Below are 25,974 nucleotides of genomic sequence, written 5' to 3'. Positions count from 1 at the left end.
GGATTAATCACACTAAACTGTGCTAAAGTAGTGATGTTGCTTGGTGAGGGTAAACAATTACATTCTGTTTTGCATTAATGCTAACAACCCCTTAATGGCAAGTCCTTCCTCATCTTGACTTGTTTGGGAAACTTCCCGCTCTGTTTCACGCTTACGTATATAATGTGAAGCAGTCCTGTCCAATGAACACCAAACATCTAGCATGATATAAACGATACAGAAAAAATTCTAATGGTTGACAGATATTTATCATGACATGTTGCATATGCTATACAGTAACATCTTAAACCCATTCTTAATAATATAGTGTAGACTGTGCTCAGCATGCAAAAAAAAAAAAAAAATCTGTATGCATGAAATACCCAGATGACCTTATACATTTGCTAAAATGTGCAGTATACAGAATACACACTGTGTGATACTGTACCTCATATAAAGCAACATGCATAACTTGACCTTTCATTTTCAGTGTGGTGAATGAACCATAAGTAATTACAGTCGTGATTTTCCAAAATGATATCCTTGACTTATTATTTGATCAGACTACGAAGACATTTATAAAAGTGAAATGTAACCTGAAAAAAAAAAAAAAAAAAAAAGTAAATGAAGCTTTAAAATACAGCTAATGATCTCCATTTAAGACATTTTGTATAAATGAAACCTGAAGGAACAGAAACGATTCAAAGCTCTTTTGAAGTATTTTCTTAAGACCACCCTTGCAAAGTATAAATATATATATATATATATATATATATATATATATATATATATATATATATATATATATATATATATATATATATATATATATACTTTGTAATATCACATTAAAAGTTGACATTTTAAATGTGCTTTTCAATAATCATAGTTACAAGTTAATTATTACAGGACATGTACAGTATTTGAATAAAATTTTAAGAGTATGCATTTTAAATATAACATTTAATTTTCAGTTTATCTTAATAATACTTCATCATTACAAATGTGTAATTACACATTTAAATGTGTGACATACCAGTTTCAATATAAATGTCAGTAACACTCTAGAATAGGTAATATATATTCACTAATAACTGAAATATGACTTTTACCTCAATAAATTCCTAATTTGCTGCATATTAATAGTTAGTAAGGCAGTTGTTGAGTTTGGGCAGTGAGTAGGATTAGGGATGTAGAATAAGACCATGTTGAATAATGCATTAATATGTGCTTAATTAGTAGTAATAAATGGCTAATATTCTAGTAATATGCTTGGTAATAAGCAACTAGTTAAGAGACCCTAAAATAAATTGTTACCGAAATGTCATTACAGTATTTTATTTTACCATAAATTCAGTACATCATAGCCACACTTTAATCATAATGCAATAAAGTAATTATGAAATTACATAAACAGTTGTACATAAGTCTTATTTAAGTTGATCTAGCACTCTAAAGCACTCTCTATGTTGTCTAATTGTATTTTTTTTTTTTTTTTTTTTTTTTTTTTGAAAAGGAAGCTTAAATACATTTTAATTTAAATGTTGTCTAATAGTTTGAAAACAACATTATGTTTTATTATTTTGAGAATAAGTACTTTTTTAAGTATGCTAAAGTGTACTTCTTTTCCACAAGGGCTGCTTTATACAGTTAGCAACTTTCTGCGACTACCTTAATATTTTAAGGTGGCTTGACGTTAGTAGACACCATGACGTTCAGCTGTTATGACACTAAATGCCAGCGGCTGTCTATAGTTAAAAGGTCAAAGAGTAACGGGGCATTAGCCAAAAGGAATTGCTTGGAATTCTGGATAATTTACTTTGTGGTGCCAAAAAGTGAATTCACAAACCACTACAAAAGCTCCATGTTCTCTGACTTTTATCACGTGTTTTTTTTTTTTTTTTTTTTTTTTTTTTTTTTTTTAAGAACTGTAAAAAGAAGACAAAGTATGTGTGGCATGCCTTCTATTTATTCCCATCTCGATCAGGAGATGGCCATACGCTGTCTCCCGTCACATGCAAGGAATGGGACACAGCTCAGCGAGAGCAAATGATTTGAGGCATATGTCAAGATCTTACAGACTCTAAACAACGGCGTGTCAGGATGGCGGGCAGCAGAGAGCGCGGGAACAGAGAGCCATCCGCTCCAATCGCAGCCTGCAGACTTTGGTGCATGCTGTGCTCTGAAAGGCTCAGGGATGTTTGCCTGCGAGCAAGAAAGAGTCCAGGAGACTGGGAGATGCAGTCCACTTCTATTACACAGACAGAGACAGAGCCAAAGAGGGGAATGAAGGCCACAAAGAGAGATAAAGGAAAATGATGAAAGATACACCTATGCACATGTAACAAAGCATATTTGAATGCATACTCATTTATATATGAAGGCAGGAACATCTGCAAGAGCTTCTACAGTACATGATTCAAAGCTTTCAAGATTCTCTGTACAATATATGTAATTTACTGCTTAATTCACCGCAGATTTAATTAAAGTGAAAACGTTCAACATGAAAAAAATGACAGTATATATTGTATACTGTAATATGGCATTTTTTAATAAAACAGGATGTTCAATCAAAAAAGGTTGGGTGGGACTTTTATTTATCAGTAATTAATTAGGATGGTGGCAGTGGTGATAGAACTTGCTTTGTAAAAAAAAAAAAAAGAAGTGAGCTTAATTGTATTGAATTACACTGACATTATTGATTAATATATTTTTAAAAACTGTACTCTTAGATCATATAATATTATTAATTAATATTTTTATTTCCAAGTACACTTTTAAATATTTATGTTTGAATGTTTTGTTATGGTTAAAAGAAGTACACTTGTTTTCATGTATTGATGATTTTCATATTCATGTAAAATACTTGATTATAATTTGAACTGTAGTGTGTTATCCAATATTACATTTAAAGTTAATACATTTTAAATATATAAATTGTAAATTTGTCATCACAAATGTGTGGCAAATACATGGCATAAAATTTTCTAAATTGGAAATTCCAAAAGTACAACTTAAAAATATTTTTTTATATATATATTTTTGTATATTTTAACCCCATTGCAAAGAAAATAGAAACAATTATAAAATGAAATATTAAAATAGACCTAAGTCCTACTTAAGTAGGTCAAAAAAAGTTACAACTAATTTAATATTTTAAAAACTTCCATTTACAGTTAAGTGTCTGAGAAAAAAAATAAAAAAAATAAAATTTTCACGTATGTACATTTATTTAAGTATATTGTTTTCATAATAGGTTACCTTTTTTAAAAGATGCTACAGTGGGATTATTTCTTTATATCTCTTAAAACAAAACTTGAAAACTAGAGTAAATTATTATTATTATTATTATTATTTAATTTAATTTAATTTTTATTTTTTTAAGGTCCCGTTTTTCGCACTTTTTGAAGCTTTGATTGTGTTTACAGTGTGCAATATGTGTTCATGTTTCGCATGTAAAAAAACCCAGTATTTTTCACACAATCTGTATACCACTGTTTTCACTGTCATAAAAACAGGCTGATGACTTCCTTGTTCTATAAAGTCCCTCCTTCAGAAATACGTAACAAGTTCTGATTGTGCCAGCGGTTCCTGTGTTGTGATTCGACAGCAGCTGAGAGCAGACCCTCCTGGAAACACGATTGGGCTAGTTTTGAGAAGCAAGTGGGCAGGAGTATGTGCTGGGGATGTACATATAATCACAGTGTTTTTACTGACGAGATGTGCATTTTTTTGCACAGCCCTAACATCTGCAGTAGTTAACAAAGCTAAAGAGCGTTGCCCTTTGTGTAATAAGTTACAGAAACTGTTAAACGCACCAACTTAAATAATAAAATGCACTTACCGGTGGTGGTCCATAAACAACGCCTTCTCCAGACAAAAAAGGAACTGCTCCATCTTTCAAGAATAATCTTTGTGCGAATCCGGCATTAAACTGATTGAGATTGACATTGAGAAAGCTGTCCTCAGCAAAATGTGCTGCACATAGTTTTAAATGTGGATTATAATTTTCGGGAACCGAATTAAACATAAATTGTAACCATTGATCTCTAAGTACAGCGTCCCTGGGAAGGCCAAACAAAAGTGATTGGACTCCGAGATGAAAATAACAGCGTTTCGACGCCATGGCGACAAAAACAAACGCAACACTTCCTCATTCTCCATCGGAGCGCAACAAGACCACGTCCCCCTTTTTGTGTATTCATGTGGGTGGAGGTTAGTCAAAAAACTGTTTTACATTACTGCAGGAACTAGAGGGATGTAGTCAAAACGGGTCATTTTTTGTAGGCGAATTCTGTTAAATAAAATATCTCGCTTGGCATTGAACTTTTAGCTTTAGAATTTTTCAGATATTATTTATACTCTAACAACAACATTACACACTAACTAAAGTTTAAAACATGGGATCACGAAGAACGGGACCTTTAAGATGCATACAGTCGCTTATTTAAGGTATAAGGACATTTTGTTATCACATTTACCTTTTTAGTTAAAACGTGACATGTTTCAGAAAAAAAGTAATTTTATACCCTTCTTTAAAAATGCATTAAAATATTAGAAAATTCTAAAAATTCTAAAGTCCTGAAGGTGTATTAACAAAATCCCCCTGTTTGTGTTTCAAATGAAAAATAACAGCATAGAGTTTATAATAAAATATTTAAAATATTATAATAAAATATTTTCATTTTCAAAACTACTGAAAACTCTTTAAACTATTCCTTCAAGCACTTACAAATAATTTAAGATTTTATCCAGTTTATTGCTCTTCGAGTGAATGTCAGTGAATATTAGTGCTGATATCTGGAAACAGCAGAATGGGGGTGTAGTACTGTCTAGTACATAGTCTCATATGTCTAGTACATCTATATGTTATTAAGAGTCTGATACATGGATAGTCTGTCTATGTGGCTAACAAAATAGCGAAATAAGATTTTATGTAGTTTGCTTCAGGGCAGTGTTAGACTCTGGGGTTTGCCCTCTATGTAGTTTGCTGGCCTCAATAATCATAATCCAATATAACAAATATTAGGACTCTGTAAAGTAAGCCAGGGATATTAGCCTTTATTATTTCCCATCTGGATACATTTACTTCTTGCACAACAATATTAGCTGCATATTTACTTGACAGGCATATGGAGCATCATCCACACTGTAATTAAGAAGGTTTGTGTTCTTAGTCCGTTAACTAATAGGAAATGATCTGCAGTGTTTCACTGAAGCTAATGGAAATAATGTAGCATGGCATTTTCAGAAACTCTGTGTTCTCAGACTCACTGACCCTCATTGTAGGACAAATAATGAAATGAAATAAAAAAGTAAACAGTAGGCGCTTCATCTTAGTTCTGTGTTTGAACTCTGTAACTTTTAAAAATGCTCTTGTATTTTAAGGAACAGAACTACAATCACTTTGACTTAAGTCATTATAACTTAACTTAAGTGACTATAAAAATATGCCTTATGTCTCACATAGGATGAAGAGGATTAAGTAAAGTATTGTAAATATAAAATTAATATGACTCTGAAAAGGATGTTCATAAAGAGACAGACAATTAACTTCCATGAGGACATCAGCTTGATGTTTATTTCAATATTTAAATAGAAAGAAAGTCATACCATTTTGAAATGACTTCAGGGTCAGTAAGTCTTGACAGTATTTTTTTATTTTTATTTTTTATTTTTTATTTTTTGTTTGGGGGGGGTAGTCACTTTAAATAAATCTATGCATAGGTAAATATCAAATAACATTATTTTTTTTATCAGTACTAGAATGTAGTACAAGTAGAAATTTCTCATTAAAGTTTCATGCATTGGTTTGATATTAATGGAAGTATTTTTTTAACGTGGACCACTGACTTTATAAGGTGGCGGGTCTTCGACACAACTGCTTTAATCGTATTTCAATGCAAATGATGCTAAAGAGCGTAAACAGCCTCTAACGTATCTCTCCGCAGGCTGTCGTATACTTTCTCAAATGCTATTGCTTTCTCCTTTATAAACAGACCACACTAATGATGTTCTTCCACAAGCTACCAGTTTGTAGGTCCGATGATGAATGGGATGAGTTGGGCAGTACGCCAGGGTTTCTGATAGAGCACAGTGAAGTCACTTTAAGTCAGTCTGGGGCACTCAAATGACATCCACAGCAAATGATGATAAACACTTTATTTTTCTCGACCAGCGACTGCACATTACCTAATGATGTTCAATGGCTGGGCTAAGTGGTAAAGACAACAAATACATTATAGCCGTGCATTGTAAATGGGAGTCCCCAAGGAAAGTGATCTGAATTTTAAATTTTTGTCGCTATCCACATTTTTCATATGGAAAATCATGTGGTGAGGCTCACTTCAAACAACTGTGCACTTAATGTGCAGTTTTCCATATTCTTGATGTGGCTACTTAGGTATATGTGTATTTATTCACAAAAAAATGTGCAATCGACCACACATGAGCCATGATTAATAACAATGTTCGGGAAACTACAAGCTCCTTGTAATTTAAAGTAGTTAAACGACTGTCAAGCTCATGCATTCAAAATGATGAAAAAAAAGAACTGCTGCTGGGGTGTAAAAAATCCATAAATTGGTGCTCTTTAGATCCGGGATTCTTTTGTATCATCAAAATACTAATAAATTTTAGGCACTCGAGTAGTGTGAAAAAAATGTAAAAGCTTTTATTCACATGGCTTTAAAATTTAAAAACAACACGTTTGTGCACCGACGCATTATGGCTAACACCTTCATCAGGGTGTCAATTAACAAACACACTTAGAGTTCAATTCAATTCAATTCAATTCAATTCAAGTTTATTTATATAGCACTTTCGTTGCAAAGCAACTTTAATAGAAAATTATGTTTCTAAAATATGTAAAGTGGTGACTGTCAGTTTGTGCACATATGACAGGATTTGTAGGAAAATTAATACAAGACGTAGTCAGCCAGATGATGAACATAATTAATATTATTAATAATTAATAATTATTATATGATGCAATCAAACTTGTATCAATATTTGTTAGTGCTGTTGTTGATTATGGGGTTCTCTGAGGGTCAGCATCATCTCTTCTCAGGTGTTCTGATCCAGACTGGAGCTTGTGTAAATCCTAGTTACCACGGGATGTAAATCCCTTGCCAAAACATAGAAACAAATAGAGACATCATTAGCATAGCTGATGATCCAACAAAGTAAAACTAATTAGTTTAACCCAAGCTAAAGAATAAAAATGCGCATTTGATCAGATGCAACTACACTCACAATTTAAGATACATTATTTGAATGCTTGGCGAAAGAGATGCATTTTTAATCTAGATTTAAAGAAAGTGAGTCTGTCTGAACCACGAACATTATCAGGAAGGCTATTCCAGAGTTTGGGAGCCAAATGTGAAAAAGCTCTACATCCTTTAGTGGACTTTGCTATCCTAGGAACTACCAGAAGTCCAGCGTTTTGTGACCTTATGGAGCGTGATGGATTGTAGCGTGATAGAAGGCTAGTTAGGTGTGCAGGAGCTAAACCATTTAGGGCCTTATAGGTAAGTAATGATAATGTGTAACTGATACGGAACTTAATAGGTAGCCAGTGCAGAGACTGTAAAATTGGGGTAATGTGATCATATTTTCTTGACCTGGTAAGGCCTCTAGCTGCTGCATTTTTGACTACCTGTAGCTTGTTTATTGAAGAAGCAGTACAACCACCTAGAAGTGTATTACAATAGTCCAGTCTAGAGGTCATGAATGCATAAACTAGCTATTCTACATCAGAAACAGACAACTTGTTTCGTAGCTTGGCAATGCTTCTAAGATGGAAGAATGCAGTTTTTGTAACATGGGAAATATGATTCTCAAAGACAAGTTGCTGTCTAATATAACACCCAGATTTTTGACTGTAGAGGAAGTAACAGTACATCCGTCTAGTTGCAAATTGTAATCTATGATATTATGTGTAGTGTTTTTTGGTTCAATAATTTATATCTATATTAATTATTACTATTGTCATCTTACCTGGGCTAAGGAGGAGAAGAAATGGACGGTTGCAATTGGTCCAAAGTCCTTTTTTTTTTTTTTTTTTTTTTTTGATGATAGCACGTTTTCTATTTCATTTGGAAACCAAGGTCCTAGAGTCTGGAGGAAGAGTAAAGAAGCTCATAGCCCAAGTTGCTTGAAGTCCAGTGTTAAGTTTCCACAGCCTGTGATGATTTGGGGTGCTAGTGTTGGTCCATTGTGTTTTTTGAAAACCAAAGTCACTGCACCTGTTTACCAAGAAATCTTGGAGCACTTCATGCTTCCTTCTGCTGACCAGCTTTTTGAAGATGCTGATTTCATTTCCCAGAAGGATTTGGCACCTACCCACACTGCCAAAAGCACCAAAAGTTGGTTAAATTACCATAGTGTTGGTGTGCTTGATTGGCCAGTAAACTCACCAGACCTGAACCCCATAGGCAATCTATTGGCTATTGTCAGGAGGAAAATGAGAAACAAGAGACCAAAAAAAAAAAAAAAAATTTAGATTTTTGCTTCTAAAAGAAGAAAACAATATAATTCATTCAAAAGAAGAAGCTGAAGCTTTGGATTGGCTTTTAAACAGTGGTGATCTTGTAATAAAAAGAGTGGATAAGGGAGGTGCTGTTGTGGCTTGGGGCAGAGATCAGTATAAAGAGGCCTTGTGACAACTTCAGAATTGTAAGTGTTATCAGCTCCTGAAATTTGATCCGACTGAAAGGAGTTTAACGTTTTTTATTTTTATTTTATTTTTTTTTATTTATTGTAAAGAGCCTTGGAATTTCCTACTTTTTAAAATTGCCTAAAATACATAAACAGTTAGAAAGTCCACAAGGGAGACCCACAATAAGTGGGAATGGGTATATTATAGAACCAGCTTTATAAAACCAATGGTTAGTGAACTGCATTCCTATATTCAAGATAAAACGTGTGTATTAGATATTATTAAGGAAATAAAAAATACAGAAACCTCTATATTGGCTACTGTGGATTTGGAATCACTATATATAAATATGGATCACAAAAAAGGTGTTGAAGCATTATCACATTATTTAGAAATGAGAATACCTTTAGAGAAACCACCGGTTAGTTTTATTTTACAACTTGCATAATGGACAAAAATAATGTTTTTTTTTTTGTTGTTTTTTTTTTTTTCAAGATCAGTTATATAAACAAATTAGGGGTACAGCAATGGGCTCCTCCTTAAACTGTAACCTTATAATGGTGGATGGGTTTGAGTACCCAAATGATCCTAAGAGCTATGTTGTCCGGGGCTATATTCCCCGGTATGGTCTTCCAAGGCAAACAGGTCCTAGGTGATGGGTCAGACTAAGAGCGGTTCAGATGCCCTTTATGAAGGCTATAAAAACAAAGACCTCCCTGGAGTCAGGCCTGGGGCTGGGGCTCAAATGCGAGCACCTGGTGGCTGGGCCTCCCTTCACAGGGCCTGGCCGAGCTTAGCCCAAAAGAGCAATGCAGGGCCGACCTCCCGTGGACCCACCATCTGTGGGAGGAATTGTAAGGGAAGGCAGTGTCCCTGACAACCCGATCTCTGGACACAGAAACTGGCCTTAGGGATGTGGAATGTCACCTCGCTGGCAGGGAAGGAGCTTGAGCTTTTGTGGGAGGATGAGAGTTACCGACTGAAGATAGTTGAGCTCACCTACAAGGTACAAGAACCACGCCCCTTGAGAGAGGCTGGACTCTCTACCACTCTGGGGCTGGTGTGGGGTTACTCAGCCACCACGTGTTGGAGTTTACCCCAGTAAACTAGAGGGTCGCTTCCCTGCCCTATCGGGTCTCTCACTATCCTTTGGGTCTCAGGGTCTCCATCAGTGCAGGTAGCACCAGGACACCGTAGGCTGGAGATTAACTTTGTTGTCATATGTCTTACCTCCGGCCATGTGTCTTGGACAATTGGGTAAAGAGAGAGGTGGAGCTGTCAACTGATCACCACCTCACCACCTGGTGGTAAGTTGGATCTGATGGCGAGGGAGGAAACTCAAAAGTATTGTAAGATCTTCAACTCCCACATCTGGTAGAGCTTCGACCAGATTTCGAGAGAGGCTGGAGACATTAAGTCTGAGTGGACCATGTTCTCCACCTCCATTGTACACGCGGCCACTCTGAGCTGTGGCCGTAAGGTCACCGGTGCCTGTTGAGGTAGCAATCCCCAACCCGGTGGTTGACACCAGAAGTAAGGGATGCCATCAAGCTGAAGAAGGAGGCCTAGCTTGCATTTGGGACTCCTGAGGCAGCTGACGGGTACCGGCAGGCCAAGTATAGTTGTGGAGGCAAAAACACCGGTCTGGGAGGAGTTTGGTGAGGCCTTTGAGTAAGACTATCAGTTGGCCTCGAAGAAGATCTGACGAACCTGTACGGCACCTCACTAAGGGGAAGCCAGCTGTTGACCTCAACAGGGGATATCATCAGACGGTGGAAGCAATACTTCGAGGATCTCCTCAACCCCAATGACATGTCATCCAATTGTGGAAGCAGGGGCCGAGAGCTTGGAGGTGGATTTGTCCATCACCCAATGTGAAGTCACAGAGGTATTTAAGAAGCTTCTCAGTGACAAGGCACTGGGGGTGCATGAGATCTGCCCTGAGTACCTCAAGTCCCTGGATGTTGTGGGGCTGTCTTGGCTGACATGCCTCTGCAGCAATGCATGGCAGTCGAGGACAGTGCCTCTGGAATGGCAGACCAGGGTGGTGGTCACTCTTTGGAAGAAGGGGGACTGGAGGGTGTGTTCCCACTACATGGGGATCACACTGCTCAGTCTTCCCTGGAAAGTCTATGCCAGGGTCCTGAAGAGGAGAATTTGGCTGTTAGTCAAACCTTGGATTCATTAGGAACAATGTGGTTTTCGTCCCAGTCGTGGAACACTGGACCAGCTCTGTAGCCTCTCCAGGGTGCTGGAGAATTCATGGGAGTTTGCCCAACCAATCCACATGTGCTTTGTGGATTTGGATAAGGCATTCAACCATGTCCCTCGCGGCATACTGAGAGGGGTGCTCTGGCAATATGGAGTCCAGGGACCTCTGCTAAGGGATGTCTGGTCCCTGTGTGACTGGAGCAGCAGCACTGGTTCTGTTCATTATTTTTATGGACAGGATTTCTAGGCACAGCCAGGGGGCCTGGTGTCTGGTATGGAGACCACATGATTTTGTCTCTGCTTTTTTGCAGATAATGTTGTAATTTTGGCTTCATCAAGCCAGGATCTTCTGTGTGTGCTGGGATGGTTTGCAGCTTAGTGTGAAGCGGCTGGTATGAGAATCAGCATTCCCGAGTTCGAGGCCATGCTTCTCAGATGGAAAAGGGTGGATTGTCCCCTTAAGGTTGGTGTAGAACTCTTGCCTCAAGTGGATGAGTTCAAGTATCTTTGGGTCTTGTTCATGAATGAGGGAAGGATGGAGCAGGAGATTGACAGGCGGATAGATGCAGCTTCTGCAGTGATGCGGTCGATTTACCATTCTGTTGTGGTAAAGAAGAAGCTGAGCTGTAAGAAGATGCTCTCGATTTTCCAGATGATCTACGCTCCTACTCTCACCTATGGTCATGTGCTGTGGGTCATGACCAAAAGGACAAGATTCCGGATACAGGCAGCTGAAATGAGCTTTCTCTGTAGGATGGCTGGGCACAACCTTAGAGATAGGGTGAGGAGCTTGGCCACTCAGGAAGAGCTCAGAGTAGAGCCGCTGGAGTAGAGCTGGAGGAAGTGTCTAGGGAGAGGGAAGCCTCTCCCATAACTTTTACAGAGTGATTGCATAAGAATAAAAAGTTATGCTGTATTTTTTGGATATTTGATAGTTTTTTATCTATTAAATGCACAGTTACTCAACAAGGCCATAAATTGGCTTATGAAAAAGCCCTGTACACCTATAACACACATGTGTATGGGTGTGTAAGCGTGTGTGTGTGTGTGACACACTTGTTCCATGTTGCATTTGTGCTTTAGTACCACCAGTCCTTCATTTATGAGTGGAAATTCTCGGATGTATACCAAATTTGTTAATTTTATATGCCAATTTCTATAAAAATGCACTCTATTGTAGTCGTGTAGTGTGTGTTTGTTGGTGTGTGCGTGTGCATGAGATAGAATGTTCATTCCAATTTCCATTTGTGCTCTATTTCCAGCACTTTACAAAAATGTAAAACATGTCAGATTTATACTGGATTTACATCTTTTTTATTATTATTATTGACAAATATAAAAAAAAAAAAGTCTTTCACTTTTCCCATTCATTTTCAATGACAATGGGGTGTTTTTTTTTTTTTTTTTTGGTTTTGGTTTTTTTACACACCTTTACAACAACCAAATCAAGTCCAGATTTTGTGTGTGTGTGTGTGTGTGTGTGTGTGTGTGTGTGTGTTTAGATAGATTATTAAGGAAAAGTCACAGAGTCTCATGCTCCTAAAATGAAGGGAACACTTTTAAAAAATGAAGGAATCTCTCAGCTGGTCAACTGGACCCCAAGGACTTGTTAAGGGATAAAAATATTTAAAGATAATAAAGGTAAACTGCAAACAACTATTTTCAGAAAAGAAACGGACAGGAATACTATCCTAAGAGCAGACAGTTTTCATCTATTAAGGATGACTGATAGCATCCCTATGGACAATTTCAAAGGTTAAAAAGAATTTGTGATAAGGAGGAGGATTTCAACATCAAGGCCCAAGATGTGATTCAAAGATTTAAAGAACAGGGATATAAAAACAGTGTGATTCATAAAGTATACAATGAAGATAGCATTAGTAGAGATTAGTTATTGGTAAAAAGAAAACAGTAAAGTCATTCTGAAAATTCAGTTTACTTTATTACAAAATACAGTACATACAGTTCATAAATACATACATAAACTAACTGGGAAATCTTGGAATCTTGATAAGTGATTATCACCTTGGGGAAGTTCTATCAGAATCTCCTTCCATTTCATCTTTTCTCTAGAAGTTCAAGCACTTGGTTATGTTCAAATGTGTTAAATTAAGACCATAAATTTAAGGTAAATTATTTTATTAACTGCGATACTTCATTCGTGGTGTATAGGTTGGAGTGTCCATGTGGTTGTTTTCACATAAGGATGACTAAAAGGAAATTAAAGCTGAGATTAGCAAAATGTAAGAATGCTATATAAAATCTGTAATTTTCAATATCCCATGACTTTACATTAGAGATAAAAATCATGGTAACCCCAGTACATTTAAAATAGTGGGTAAAGAGCATATTCTGTGGTTAATAAGGAGAGGAGACAGGACTTATTTATTGGGAATTTATTGGGAATTGATTTAATGATTATAATTAAAATTAACTCTCATATTGTTGCTTTGATACATGTTCTGGTGACTATGCCATGTGATGAACTGATTGTTTAAATGAACCTTGTTTGTAAATTGACACCCTGATAATGGCGAGTTTAGCTGCAAGGCGTCGGGACACAAATGTGTTATTTTTAAATTTTAAAGCCATGTGAATAAAGGCTTTTACATTTTTCACTCTACTCGATTACCTTGGATTTATGAGTATTTTGATAATACTGTCAGGCTCTCCTTTTAAAAAAAAATCTAGTTAGCTACACTAACATAATGACATAGAAGCTACCTAAGGGAAAATATATTTTAAATTATTCTTCAAACCAATTCACACTGCACTGACAGATGCAGGTAAACACAACAGATATGCTGACAGTGTGTTATCAGTTTGCTACAACTGTCAACCTGTCACCCATCTGTTGGCCTTGGTCGGCGCTTGATAAACATGTCGAATCAGCATTTGTTGGGTATTTGATAGTATTACAGATAAATTCATTTATATATTATGTATACTGAATTGCAACTACATAATTACAAATGTGCAATTACAAATACACTTAAATTCATGACAAACTGTAAAAAACACAATCTTTAAACATGTTGAACCAGCATTTGATAGTATATAAAACATTAATAATAATAATATGTATAATGAATTTCAACTACATAATTAAATACATTTAAATGCATGACAAAATTATTGCTGAAAAAAAAAATGCTGTTTCTCTGTGACTCTATATATAATTTACTTGCAATTTCTGAGTGCAGGTTTTAGAAGCGATGACATTAAAGTATATTGTTGTTTACCATAAATTATAATATTTCAAAGATAATAGAAATAATCATCAAATTACATATAAAGATGTACTTAAGTCTAATAGTCAAAAAGCACCCCAAAATTCAACAAATTGCATTTAATATAAATTTAAACTATTTAAAACATTATAATTTCATTTTCAGGAGTCTGAAAACATTCTATTAAACTTGCATTTAGGTGTATTCATTTCTTAAGTATGTTGTTAAGCATTCTTTTTTTTTTTTTCTTTTTTTTTTACGATTAAGTATTCTTTTTAAAAGCATGCTAAAGTTACTTCTATTTCAAAAGAGTCTACTCCACTGCATGATGAGAAAAAAGTACATTAGTGGAAAATCAAAAAATGCAGTACGAAACAACATATGACATAGTAAAAACACCGCTACAAGTTAAAGGTTTTCTGACTTTGCTTAGATACCCCTAAATGTGGCTTAATTCTGTTGAGCTTTGCGAGAGCAAATCTTCTGAGAGTTCCTCACTTTGTACTTTATTCTATTAGTATGAATGGTTTTGAGAAGAATAGCAGCTTCAAAGAAGTACTGCAAGTCTGAATTGCACTGATGGTATGAAAATCCCTAATTATCACAATTTTATGTATTAGTCAGGGGGAAGATAGATTGCCTTCATTTTTTATTGCATTATTTTAATATACTTAATCACAGAAAATTAACACATTCAAATGACAACGCTAATTATTATAAATGAATGTACAATGAAATGGTACTGAAATGTGCTATTTCATTTAGATTTGAAGGTAAACCTCTCTATTCAGAGGACAACAAAGGTTCTTTCATGATGCAGAAAGCTGGCCATTAAGGTACAACATTTGTGAGCCCTGATCCTCTTTATGAAAGAATAGCTGGCAGAGAGAAGCAGTGGAAAGAAATGAAGAACTATTTAAGGTCACGTTTATGTCCGCAGAGACACACGCTGAAGCCAGCAGTAGAACTGGAAATCCATTGTGTGATTGGGAATGAAACAGAGAGGCCTGGCAGGTGTATCAGATCCAACCGGAGTGCTCTGGATGTGTGGAGAAAGGCTGGATTGAGGCTGCGACTCTGTATTTGTGTGTGTAGAAAAGGACTTCCTCTAGAAGACGGACTTTAAAGAGGAAAACAGGATCTGCTGTCAGAGAATTAAGGCTTCATACAGAACTCCATTGTTGTAGCACCTCCATAGTGCTGTCATCACCCTCCATTTAAAGCAGCACATCCAAACCTCCCGACGGAACACAGAGCTACTGAGAACCTGGAGAACGTAGACATGACAGATGTGGAAATACTTGCTTTTAACATATTCACTACTGGCAGTTGCACATGTAATCAATAAAACAATATATTTGACTCAGGGAAGTGTTACATTTCGATTTATTGTGGGTCATTTTTTTCGGTTACGCTTTATTTTATGCAGCTGGCTATATAAGAATCAAAAAAGAGATTGAAAGAGAAGAGAAAGTGTGTTATGATGTCATTTAGTTCTGCTATGGGGTACATTCAGGAGACATTTTATGACGAAAACGGACACGCTACTGATATTTCTTCCTCAAGTTTAAATGCTGGTTTTGCACAGAGAAACTGGACCATTTTTCTCAGAAAGAAAGTAGACCAGCTATAAATAAACAGTCTCAAGATCCGTTCCTCAAAATCTTACGTGAGTGCCGGACACATGAAAGTCAAAATACAGACGCACACTCAAAACAATGTTTCTCAGGCTAATTAACTCAATTCTAATTTTCCAGAGGAATCATCATGAAAATTGAATTGAGATCAAGTAAAAGTTTTTTTTTTTTTTTTTTTTTTTTTGCTTTGGTTGGAGTGCTTTGGCCGGCTCTTTCCTTGGGGACAGTCTCAGATACAGACTCGCCGTGCAAGGGTTTGCTGTCTCCCTGAGGTACAGCAAAACATATTACATTCTATATTTTTGCTCCATTGCTCTTTGGATTGTCCTTGATGCTGAAAGTGTGTCATAATGATATCGAGGGGATAGCTATTAATCTGTCACCGGGGAGGAACGGCAAGTCTAAAAACAGTCATCTGCCATCAACAAGGCGTTCGCCAAAATGCCCTGTTCAAATGTGAAGCCTCTGTTTCTTTTCTTCTTTTGACAGCCGAGGCGAATGCAGGATGCACCGCTGTCAGCACGCAAACATGCATTTTGGTCACTGATGCTCACATTAGATGCATTACAATATATTTGTGTGGCATGTATGATTAGAATTAGATCCAGATCATAGTAATTTGAAAATAGTGTACATTCACAGGTGTTTGTACTTTCCATGTTGGCCAAATTATGAGAACATTATTATTTTTACTGGATAATAAATGGTTTTAAGTCTCTGTTTGTTCTGTTTCTTGTATGATGTTTGCATGATTTGAATAGGTTGAACAAGTTGCATTTTTCCAACAAGTCTCAAATGGCCTTAAACCTTAAACTTTGTTGTCTGCTGCATGGTCATCATGACCTCTTCCACCACTTTTTTCTTTGTGTTCTCCAGCAGTTTGCATTTCCTCCCTTTACTTGTCTCTTCGCCATCTGTCTGTTCTCTGTTCTCCACAGTCTTCATTTGGGCTCTCAGTAGGACTGTGATGAGTGTCTGTGAGTGGGGTACCAGTCATATAATTAGTGTGTTAGCTCTTGGCACTGCCTAAAGAGTCCCTCAACACCACAAACACTTTGCTTTCCTCTTGTTCTGGTCGCTTTCCGAGGGTTCTTGGTTCAGCTTATGGCAGTTCTTTTTCAGTGGACTCTTCATGATGTGCTAATGAGAGAAAAGAAGTGGTACTCTGTAGAATTCTAAATATAGCACTGTTATATGATATGTTTACTCAAATAAAAATAGAAAATTTACTTTTTTAACCTTTAATGATAAATGATGAATGAAAATTTGCGTATACCTTTAATTATTTACTCACACATATGTTGTTTCAAATCCAAAAAGGGACATGAAAACACCAAACACAGCTAGTCCAAGTGACTTGTAAAATAAAATCTTCTGAAGCCATGTCAATGCTTTGTAGCATTTTGCTTTGTGTGAGGAACAGACCCACATTTAGATCTTCATTTACTAAAATTTTACAGATTTTTACTGCTACAACATGTGGAAACACACAAAATGTCAGCGGCTTTAGAAGTAAATTGCAGTTAAGCAGTTATCTCATAACATTTCTGTTTAAGAATTCACATAGGGTAAATTCAGGTAAAGTGTACATGAAGCAGAAGCAAGCGCATGCTTCCTGCTACTCTTTCCACAATGGTGAAACACCACTGCAGACGGGAGGAGGAGGAGAAGAATTGTTGGATAAAGATGTAATTTTTGTTTTCTTTGCACACAAAAAGTATTCTTGTAGCTTTGTAAAATTACGGTTGAACTCTGATGTAACATGGACTATTTTACCGATGTCCTTGCTACATTTCTGGACCTGGGAACATTGTAATTGTGTTGCTCAGAGTCAAAGAGCTCTCAGATTTCATCCAAAATATCTTAATCTGTGTTCGATTTAATGTTTTAAGGGTTTGGAACATCATGAAGGTGAGTAAATAACTACAGAATTTTCATTTTTGGGTGAACTGTCTCTTTAAATTACAAAACAATAATTTTGCCATTTAAGTGTTACTGAATATATGAACAGCTCTATGACGCTTATATGACATCACTACTCATGGGCCAGGCCCTATAAACAAGAATAATTTATATATTTTTAGTGATGTGTGTGTGTGTGTGGGGGGGGGGGGGGGGTGGGGGGGGGGTAAAAACTGTCCTTATGTTTAAAATTAATCAAAATATCATCTTGTGTTCCACAGAAAATAAATAAATAAGTGAGCAAATGAGGCAACAGGAGGTGACAGAATTAAACAGTTTGGGTGACCTATTCCTTGAAGACTGGTCCGCTCTAAATGGTCACTGTACCCATTTACTAGTGTTCAGTGGGGCTCTGTTAGTGTAAGTAAATGAGCTGAAATTTAGCATGAGGTCGGAGATCAGAGTAATCAGGGGATGAGGCTCGTCCCCTGCCAGTGGCCAATGGCCTCCAACTCTTTACCGAATGGCTGCCCCAGACAACAGGGTCAGCCCTGTCACTGTGACAACCATGAAGGCTGCCATGGAGATGGAGACTGAGCAGGAATTGGGGACCACAATAGGAGCGTGAACTCTCACAATCAGGTCAGACATGGGGAGCAGGAGTGGTTGATGGGTAATATGGGGGGTGGAGAAATAGGCTGGGGTTAACCTGGGAGTACATGGAGTGATGGAGAGATGGATGTGTGGAAGAAACGAGGGAGTGGACGGGCCGTCAAGCAGGCAGTGTTAATTGCAGAGGGACAAATGGAGTTAATGATGCATACTCACAGGTCAAGGATGAATTCACAGGGCTTTCTTTCTTTACTGCTCATTACGACACCATCACAAACCCATACAGACAGTGAGTCACATCAACCTAACATTGGCATGAAATAACTACCTTTATCATCTCAAATTGGAGAGTTTAAATGTGACGTGTGTAATTTTTCTGATGTTAAAAACACTTTCTTCTACCACAGCTTAATATGCAAAGACAACTGTAAGCCATTTGTAGACACTGTGACTATCGAAACATTGCTCACTTCACTCAGTTTAAGTGTTTCAATTTAACTGATGGCATTTTTCAGCTGATGGCATTCAATGACTGACTGGTGTGAAAGGACCTTTAGAGTATCATCAGACAGTTGGAAGACCAGGGCCACGCATGGAAAAATGAATAGGAGAAATTAAAAAGTAAAATATGGATATATTTTTTTTATAAAATAAATAAAAAAAAAAAATAAATAAATAATAATACTTTTGGTAATAATACTTTAACACTAGTGTTTAGTGTTCCTGGTGCTCAATTGGTAGAGCATTGCGCTATCAAGCGCAAAGTAGGGGGTTCGATTCCCTGGGAACACATGATAGGTAAAAATTTATAGCCTGAATGCACTTTAAGTCACTTTGGATAAAAGCGTCTGCTAAATGCATAAATTTAATTTAATTTTATTTATTTATTTAATATTAACACCAAACTCTGTTGGAATCAGTTGTGTGTTTCAGGTCATAATTTAATTCAGAAGGCAGATGCATATGCAGAGAGCAGAGAGCACACTCTTATGTTATTTCTGTCTGATTCCAAATAAAGAAATGGAGCAGCACAATTAATTGAAATGAATACAAAATCATCTGTCTTATCAAATCGCTATTATGATATCACAGGATATGATAAAAAACTAATAAAAATAAACGTTGTGCTGCATGTTTCAAAGTGAAGAGCAGCACTGTGTTCATTTACAGACTGGCATGATTCATGTTAAATACTGCATCCCCAGTGCTCTGCAATACAATATATGTGTTATATTTATGTATTTATTTAAATGTCTAAATATATTAAGTTGACCACATATAGAATTGTTATCTGCGTGAACGCACAGTATTTGAATTCAATTATATTCCCTTTTTACACTGCAGATGGAATTCATGTGGATTCCTAAGCATTTATATATAGAGTATACGTGCATTATCATGTGAATCAAATGTCTCTAAAAACAACAGGAGCCAGAGGGGTTTTCAGTAGCAGCTATGCTAAGTGGTGCTCAGCCAATGTATTTGTCGTCTATGCCTTAAAGTCAGCAGTCTCAAATACGCATGCACAAATGCATGCATATAAACACCACAGGGCCGAGTGCAGGTAAACTACTTCTGACCCAGACAAAGCCCTGGGTAAAATACATTCACTGTGAAAAAAATTAAAAAGATAAGCGCATATCATTTCAGCCCCTGGTCTGGCGTTTATTTAGAGGGAGTTAGGTGTGCCACTGTATGTGAAAGAGACCTCCAATTACAGGCGAGCACAGGGCCGTACGGGCCTGTGGGCAGGTGATTATCACCGCAGATATTCCACATGATCTGAACGGGTTTACGAGGGATGACAGTGGCCGCTGGTGGCCCTTCATCTGGGCAAAAACACAACGCTTGTTTACAGCTCCTGTATCACTCTGCATTTGTTATGGACTGTTTTTTTCTGGACTTCTGCTGGACGGACATCATGGACTCAGTGGTCTCCTGACATTCTTGGGGGCAAATATTAAATCACTCATCCGATGCCATCAGTAATTAGCTTTGTAGGACTTACTATGTTGCTCTTGTTTCCTCGTTGTTCCTTAATTGCTCAAGGCCTTTTTTCTAAACTTTACTCTTTCCTTTCAATCTCCTCCATTGTTATTTCACATGCAAAAAAAAGAACAGTCTGTATTAGTTTTCTCTTTTGGTTCAAAGATAAAAGGACAAAAGCAGCAGGATGGAGGTAGAGACAGTGGTCCCGCTGTGTAATAAACCTGATGAGTAAAGCTTTTTTCACACTGTGAATCTGTGAAAGAGACTCCACTACATTCACTGCATTGCTAGCTTAACATCTTGACTAGGCAAGTACCACTTTTTTAGGCCACATTCACACAGCAGCAGAATACAGCGTTCAGTCCTGTATTTGAGTCCTTACTGTTATGTTCACACACAGTAAGGTGACAACTGCATTCTTTAACCAAACTCACCCCTGAAAATTTTCAGGACTCACAAACGCATTCTCAGAAAACTCGCCCTATGTGAATGAATCCGTCAGAGTCAGAGATGCAGAAATAAGATGTGTGTCATCTGAAGGTTTTAGACCCAGTCACTGTTCACCACCAGAGCTGCTCCCATTCAGACTCACATGCTCTGCTCTCCACCCAAATAACATAAAAGGTGCTGTTGGTTAATGAAGATTTGATGGAACTTGTGCCTTGTTTGAGATCTTGTCGTATCAAAAGGTGGGCTTGACTCCCATTAACGTAATTTAGACAGTATTTGAGATGCTTTGAACTGCTGTGTGAACAGGGCATTTCAAGACTCATAAATTAATGCAGTTGTCAATCCCAAAAAAGTGATACTGTGTGAAAATATCATTAGTTTCAGCACAGTGTTGGATATTGTATTTATCTATTGTATTTATGGATGAGGGCTTGTTACTGTAGGCCACATTTCTACCCTCACATCTTCTCCAGATAAACAAGCACAATTCTCTCTCTTCAGATAAACGAGTGTATCAGTGACAAACAGAGAATGCTGTCCCTCTGCCCCTCAGCCCTTGGCACTGGACAGCTCACTGGTCATCTGCGCTAGCAGAATAAAGCAGAGAGATGCATTTGAGACACAACATATGTTATTCGCCTTTCCAATAGCCACGATGCCTCGCAGGGAAAACTCCACCATCGCATTATGACACGTAAAATAAAAGAGCCAAGACTGCGCCTGGAGACGCACTCACACTAGCCAGAAATAATATCTTCCATGCAGACATCTCCTTCTGGTGACAGTTAGACTGGGCACTTCACAAACAATACGACGAGCTTACGTTTCAGACCTAATATGTGATATTGCAGTCCTTGTTGTTTTTTTTCTAGAAACTCTTTTCTAAAGGACTTCAGTTCTTCACTGCTTTAATCCAATTGTCATTTTCAATTTATAATGTAAAGATTAGAAAAACTACATATGACTGTAGCAGGAGGAGGCGGATGAGATGTTTTTTGATGGGATGGTAAAAGGCCCGGAGCTAAAGATCTGTGATCTCCACTGTAGACTGTCATTCTATCCTATTTTTAGAGTTCATATTCAAGAAAGAAAAGGCACAAATAAATAGACACAGTCCCATAATTTAAATTATAGTGCTGTTATATGACAAGCGCAAACAGCGTGTCAGATTGCATATCATTTGTAAATACATGGATGTGTTTACAAAAAAACATTATAATGCTACTTTAATGATTGTTTACCTCTCTTCTCTTTGTGTGTAATTTCCTGCGGTTCAATCATTGATGCGAATTCCACACAGCCAAAATAAATTAATACTAACATACTATAAAGCGTGCATTATGGAAATATCATTATAATACATTTTCATAGTCCTGATACTTTCTTTTGTAAAGTTGACTGTGAAAGTAGTTTTCAAACACTGCTGATCTTTTGGCATCTCCAAAATCTCAATGTTCTTTCAAGAGAAAAACGAATATAAATCTTGGTTAGTAGTATTATGTAACATAGAATTAAAAACACATTGATGGTCATTAAATGTAATTTTATTTTAATGGCCATAAAATGATTAGTTTTTGCATTTTACCCTTACATATTTTAGTGTTTGCTTGTCAAGTCATTCATCCCACACATAAGCAAAGTTATGTTAAAATATAATTATAAAACATATATTTTAACTTTAATTCATGTGAAATATACAAACTAACTTTAGGCTGGGCCTTACTGAACAATAAAATAATTAAAGTGAAACCAGAAAACCATGAACAGTGGTGTTTTATTTTATTAGAAGCTTTACAACAGAAACATTATTGGTAGCACTTTATTTTACAGTCCTGTTCCCCATGTACATTCTATGTACTTATTATAGTAATTACAATAACTATGTAATAATTAGGTACTAACCCTGAACCTACCCCTAAACCTAACCCTACCCCATGTAGTTACCTTGTATTACCAGAACTTTCTTAGATAAATACACTGTAAGTACACTATAAGTACATGCAAGTACACGTACTGTAAAATAAAGTGCAACCACATTATTATTATTATTATTATTATTTTTATTATTTGTATAACTTAAAATAAGGAGAAAAAGAAGAAGAAGAATAGTAACAAAATCATAAATCAGCATTTAAAGCTTCTTTTTTTATTTCGACCATTATATAAATGGCAAACTTAATTTACTCCTTGTGCTGTTACAAAAATCTAAATAAAAATGTTATGTTAAATACTGTTTTGTATTCATTGAAAGTGATAATTGTCCTTTGTCGAATACACATTCCCTTAAGATATCAGATGTGCTTCTGACTGACAGAGATAGACAGACAAACTGAGAGAAAAGCCACAAATGAAAACCAGGGGGAGAGAGATGCAGATACAGTCAGACAGACAGAGATACGGGGAGTATCCTTCTCCTGTCAGAGGTACGTCCTACACGGAGGGACATAACAACTCTAATCGCAGTAAATGAGGTGGAGTTGGCGCACAGTGAGGAAGTGGTAGTGGCGTAGTGTTGGTGATGGATGAGACTGAAGGGGTGACACTAACAACGCCAGGATCTCCGGGTGCTTCAAGACCCCCCATGAAGACCCATCATTACAGGATAATGACCCTTCTAGAAAGACAAAGAGAGGGTAAACTACAAAAGTAAGAGGATTTCTTGAGAATCCAGGATGTAACTGGTGGTCGTTACTGCACGGTGAATGTGCTTGAATGTTAAAAGATGCTTGTGTGTGAAATATTTCAAGTTTTTCTCAGGTAATTGTTTCAAAAAATGTATCTGGGAATGCAAATAGAAAGCTCTCTTCAGATATAATAGACCTCCCTACATTGAATATATATTTTACAAATGTTCTTGCATTAAACCAAAGTAAACTTAATTCTGGATGTGTATACTTACCGTATACCTACACCCAAAAGCATAGCCTTTCAAACAACAGTATATTCCATTTGACATTGCCACAAACACAGACGCTCAACATATTCATACTAGAAAGTTTCATAGCACTCAGACTCATGTCTGCATTATTTCTCTCCAGTAGTTATGTGTAATAAAAATGTCTTTGTATTTTTTTAAACTAAAGTAGAATTATCTCTAGGGCCGGGACTCGATTAAAAAAATTAATCTAATTAATTAGAGGCTTCGTAATTAATTAATTGAAATTAATCGCATATAAAAATTTGACCTGAGAACAGTGAGAAGTCATTTTTTTTCACATGGATTTATAGTATACCATTGAATAATACATAAGCTTAAGCAACAAAATATTGTTTATTTTTGTTCAACAAAGTCTAGCAGACCAGTGCAATTTTTGCCATTAAGTGTAGCAATAGCATATTTAGAAACAATTTAGAAATAGTACATTTCAGAAATTCAGGTAGCTTATAGGTGCTGGAACCTTCTGTAAAGTGTTTTTTTAAGTAAAACACAATACTGTCAATTACATTCAGTACATTGCTTCAGAGGCCATAACATACTAAGTCCAACTCTCAATAACCTTGGCCAAAACAATAAAGAGTTCAACATAAACTGCCAATTGCACCAACAAAATAATACATAGTTCAACATAAAGTGTAAAGTCCACGCTAGCTGCTATATGTTTTGCGTTGAGGTGATCCTTGAGGCTCGATGTGGTGTGGTGATATGCGAACGCTAGTTGGTGCTTCAGTATAATCGGTCCGCCGAAACTCATCCAGTGAGAAACGTTCCGCGGTGCAAAAATAAGTTATAAAAAATGCGGGATTTTTTTTTCTGTAATTAATTAATCTTAATTAACGCATTATTTTTTGTGTAATTAATTAATCTCAATTAACGCGTTAAAGTCCCGGCCCTAATTATCTCCTAACCCCATCACAAAATGCTTGTTCTGTCTGTCATGGGTCTTTTTTGAATTGGAAAGAAAGCAATAGGTGAGTGTTGCCACCTTGTGCAAATAACAGCTGAGCATATACAGAGTATGTGTGGTTAGAAAAAATGTGCTATGTGTGACTATGTATACAATTCCAGCATGCAGTGCTGATGACAAAATTTCTGCCGCGCATAAAACCAAAGTATACGTTGAGATTTATTGCGACCATTAGTAACCTTAGTATTCAAAAGTAGTAAGAGTTGTCATTTTTATCAGCGATCCTTTCACTGATTCTATTCAAATTGTAGCAAGTTGCCCTGAAGAGTTTAAAGGTCCCATTATTCACGCTTTTTTTTAAGCTTTGATTGTGTTTACAGTGTACAATATAACATTTGTTCATGTTTCGCGTCCAAAAAAAACAGTATTTTTCACACAATTCACCTATCTGTATACCGCTGTTTTCACTGTCATAAAAACGGGCTGATGACTTCCTTGTTCTATAAAGTCCCTCTGTTCTGATTGGGCCAGCGGTACCTGCGTTTTGATTCGACAGCAGCTGAGCGCGCACTGCCCTCCTGGAAATGCGCTTGGGCTAGAACGCACATGCTGGAGATGTACTTATAATCACAGGAGCGTTTTTACTGACTAGATGCACATGAAAATCACATTCATTTTTTTGCACAGCCCTAACATCTAGATAACAAAGCTAAACGGCGTTGCCCTTTGTGTAATAAGTTACAGAAACTGTTAAACACACCAACTTAAATAATAAAATACACTTACCGGTTGTGGTCCATAAACAACGCCTTCTCCAGACAAAGAGAGAACTGCTCCATCTTTCAGGAATAATCTTTGTGCGAATCCGGCATTAAACTGATTGAGATTGAGGAAGTTGTACTCAGCAAGCTGTCCTCAGCAAAATGTGCTGCACATAGTTTTACATGTGGATTATAATTTTCGGGAACCGAGTTAAACATAAATTGTAACCATTAATCTCCAAGTACAGCGTCCCTGGGAAGGCCAAATAAAGATGATTGGACTCCGAGATGAAAATAACAGCATTTCAACGACATGGCAAACACAAACGCAGTTCTTCCTTCTTCTCCGTTGGAGCACAACAAAACCACGCCCCCCTGTTTGTGTATTCATGTGGGCGGAGGTTAGTCAAAACACGGTTTTAGTGATGTCATTACTGCAGGAACTAGAAGGCTGTAGTCCAAACGGATCGCTTTTTGTAGGTGAATTCTGTTAAATAAAATATCTCGCTTGGCATTGAACTTTGAGCTTTATCATTTTACAGATATTATTTATACTCTAACAAGAACATTACACACTAACTAAAGTTTAAAACATGGGATCACGAAGAAGGGGACCTTTATGTATATGTTGGCTATATAGCACCCCTTGTGGCAATGCTGAGAATGCAATTCTGTCACATTTCAAAACAGCTTGCGTAG

The sequence above is a fragment of the Carassius gibelio genome, chromosome B24, assembly GCF_023724105.1.
Source record: "Carassius gibelio isolate Cgi1373 ecotype wild population from Czech Republic chromosome B24, carGib1.2-hapl.c, whole genome shotgun sequence".
Taxonomy (NCBI): Eukaryota; Metazoa; Chordata; class Actinopteri; order Cypriniformes; family Cyprinidae; genus Carassius; species Carassius gibelio.
This window is presented reverse-complemented; position numbering follows the sequence as displayed.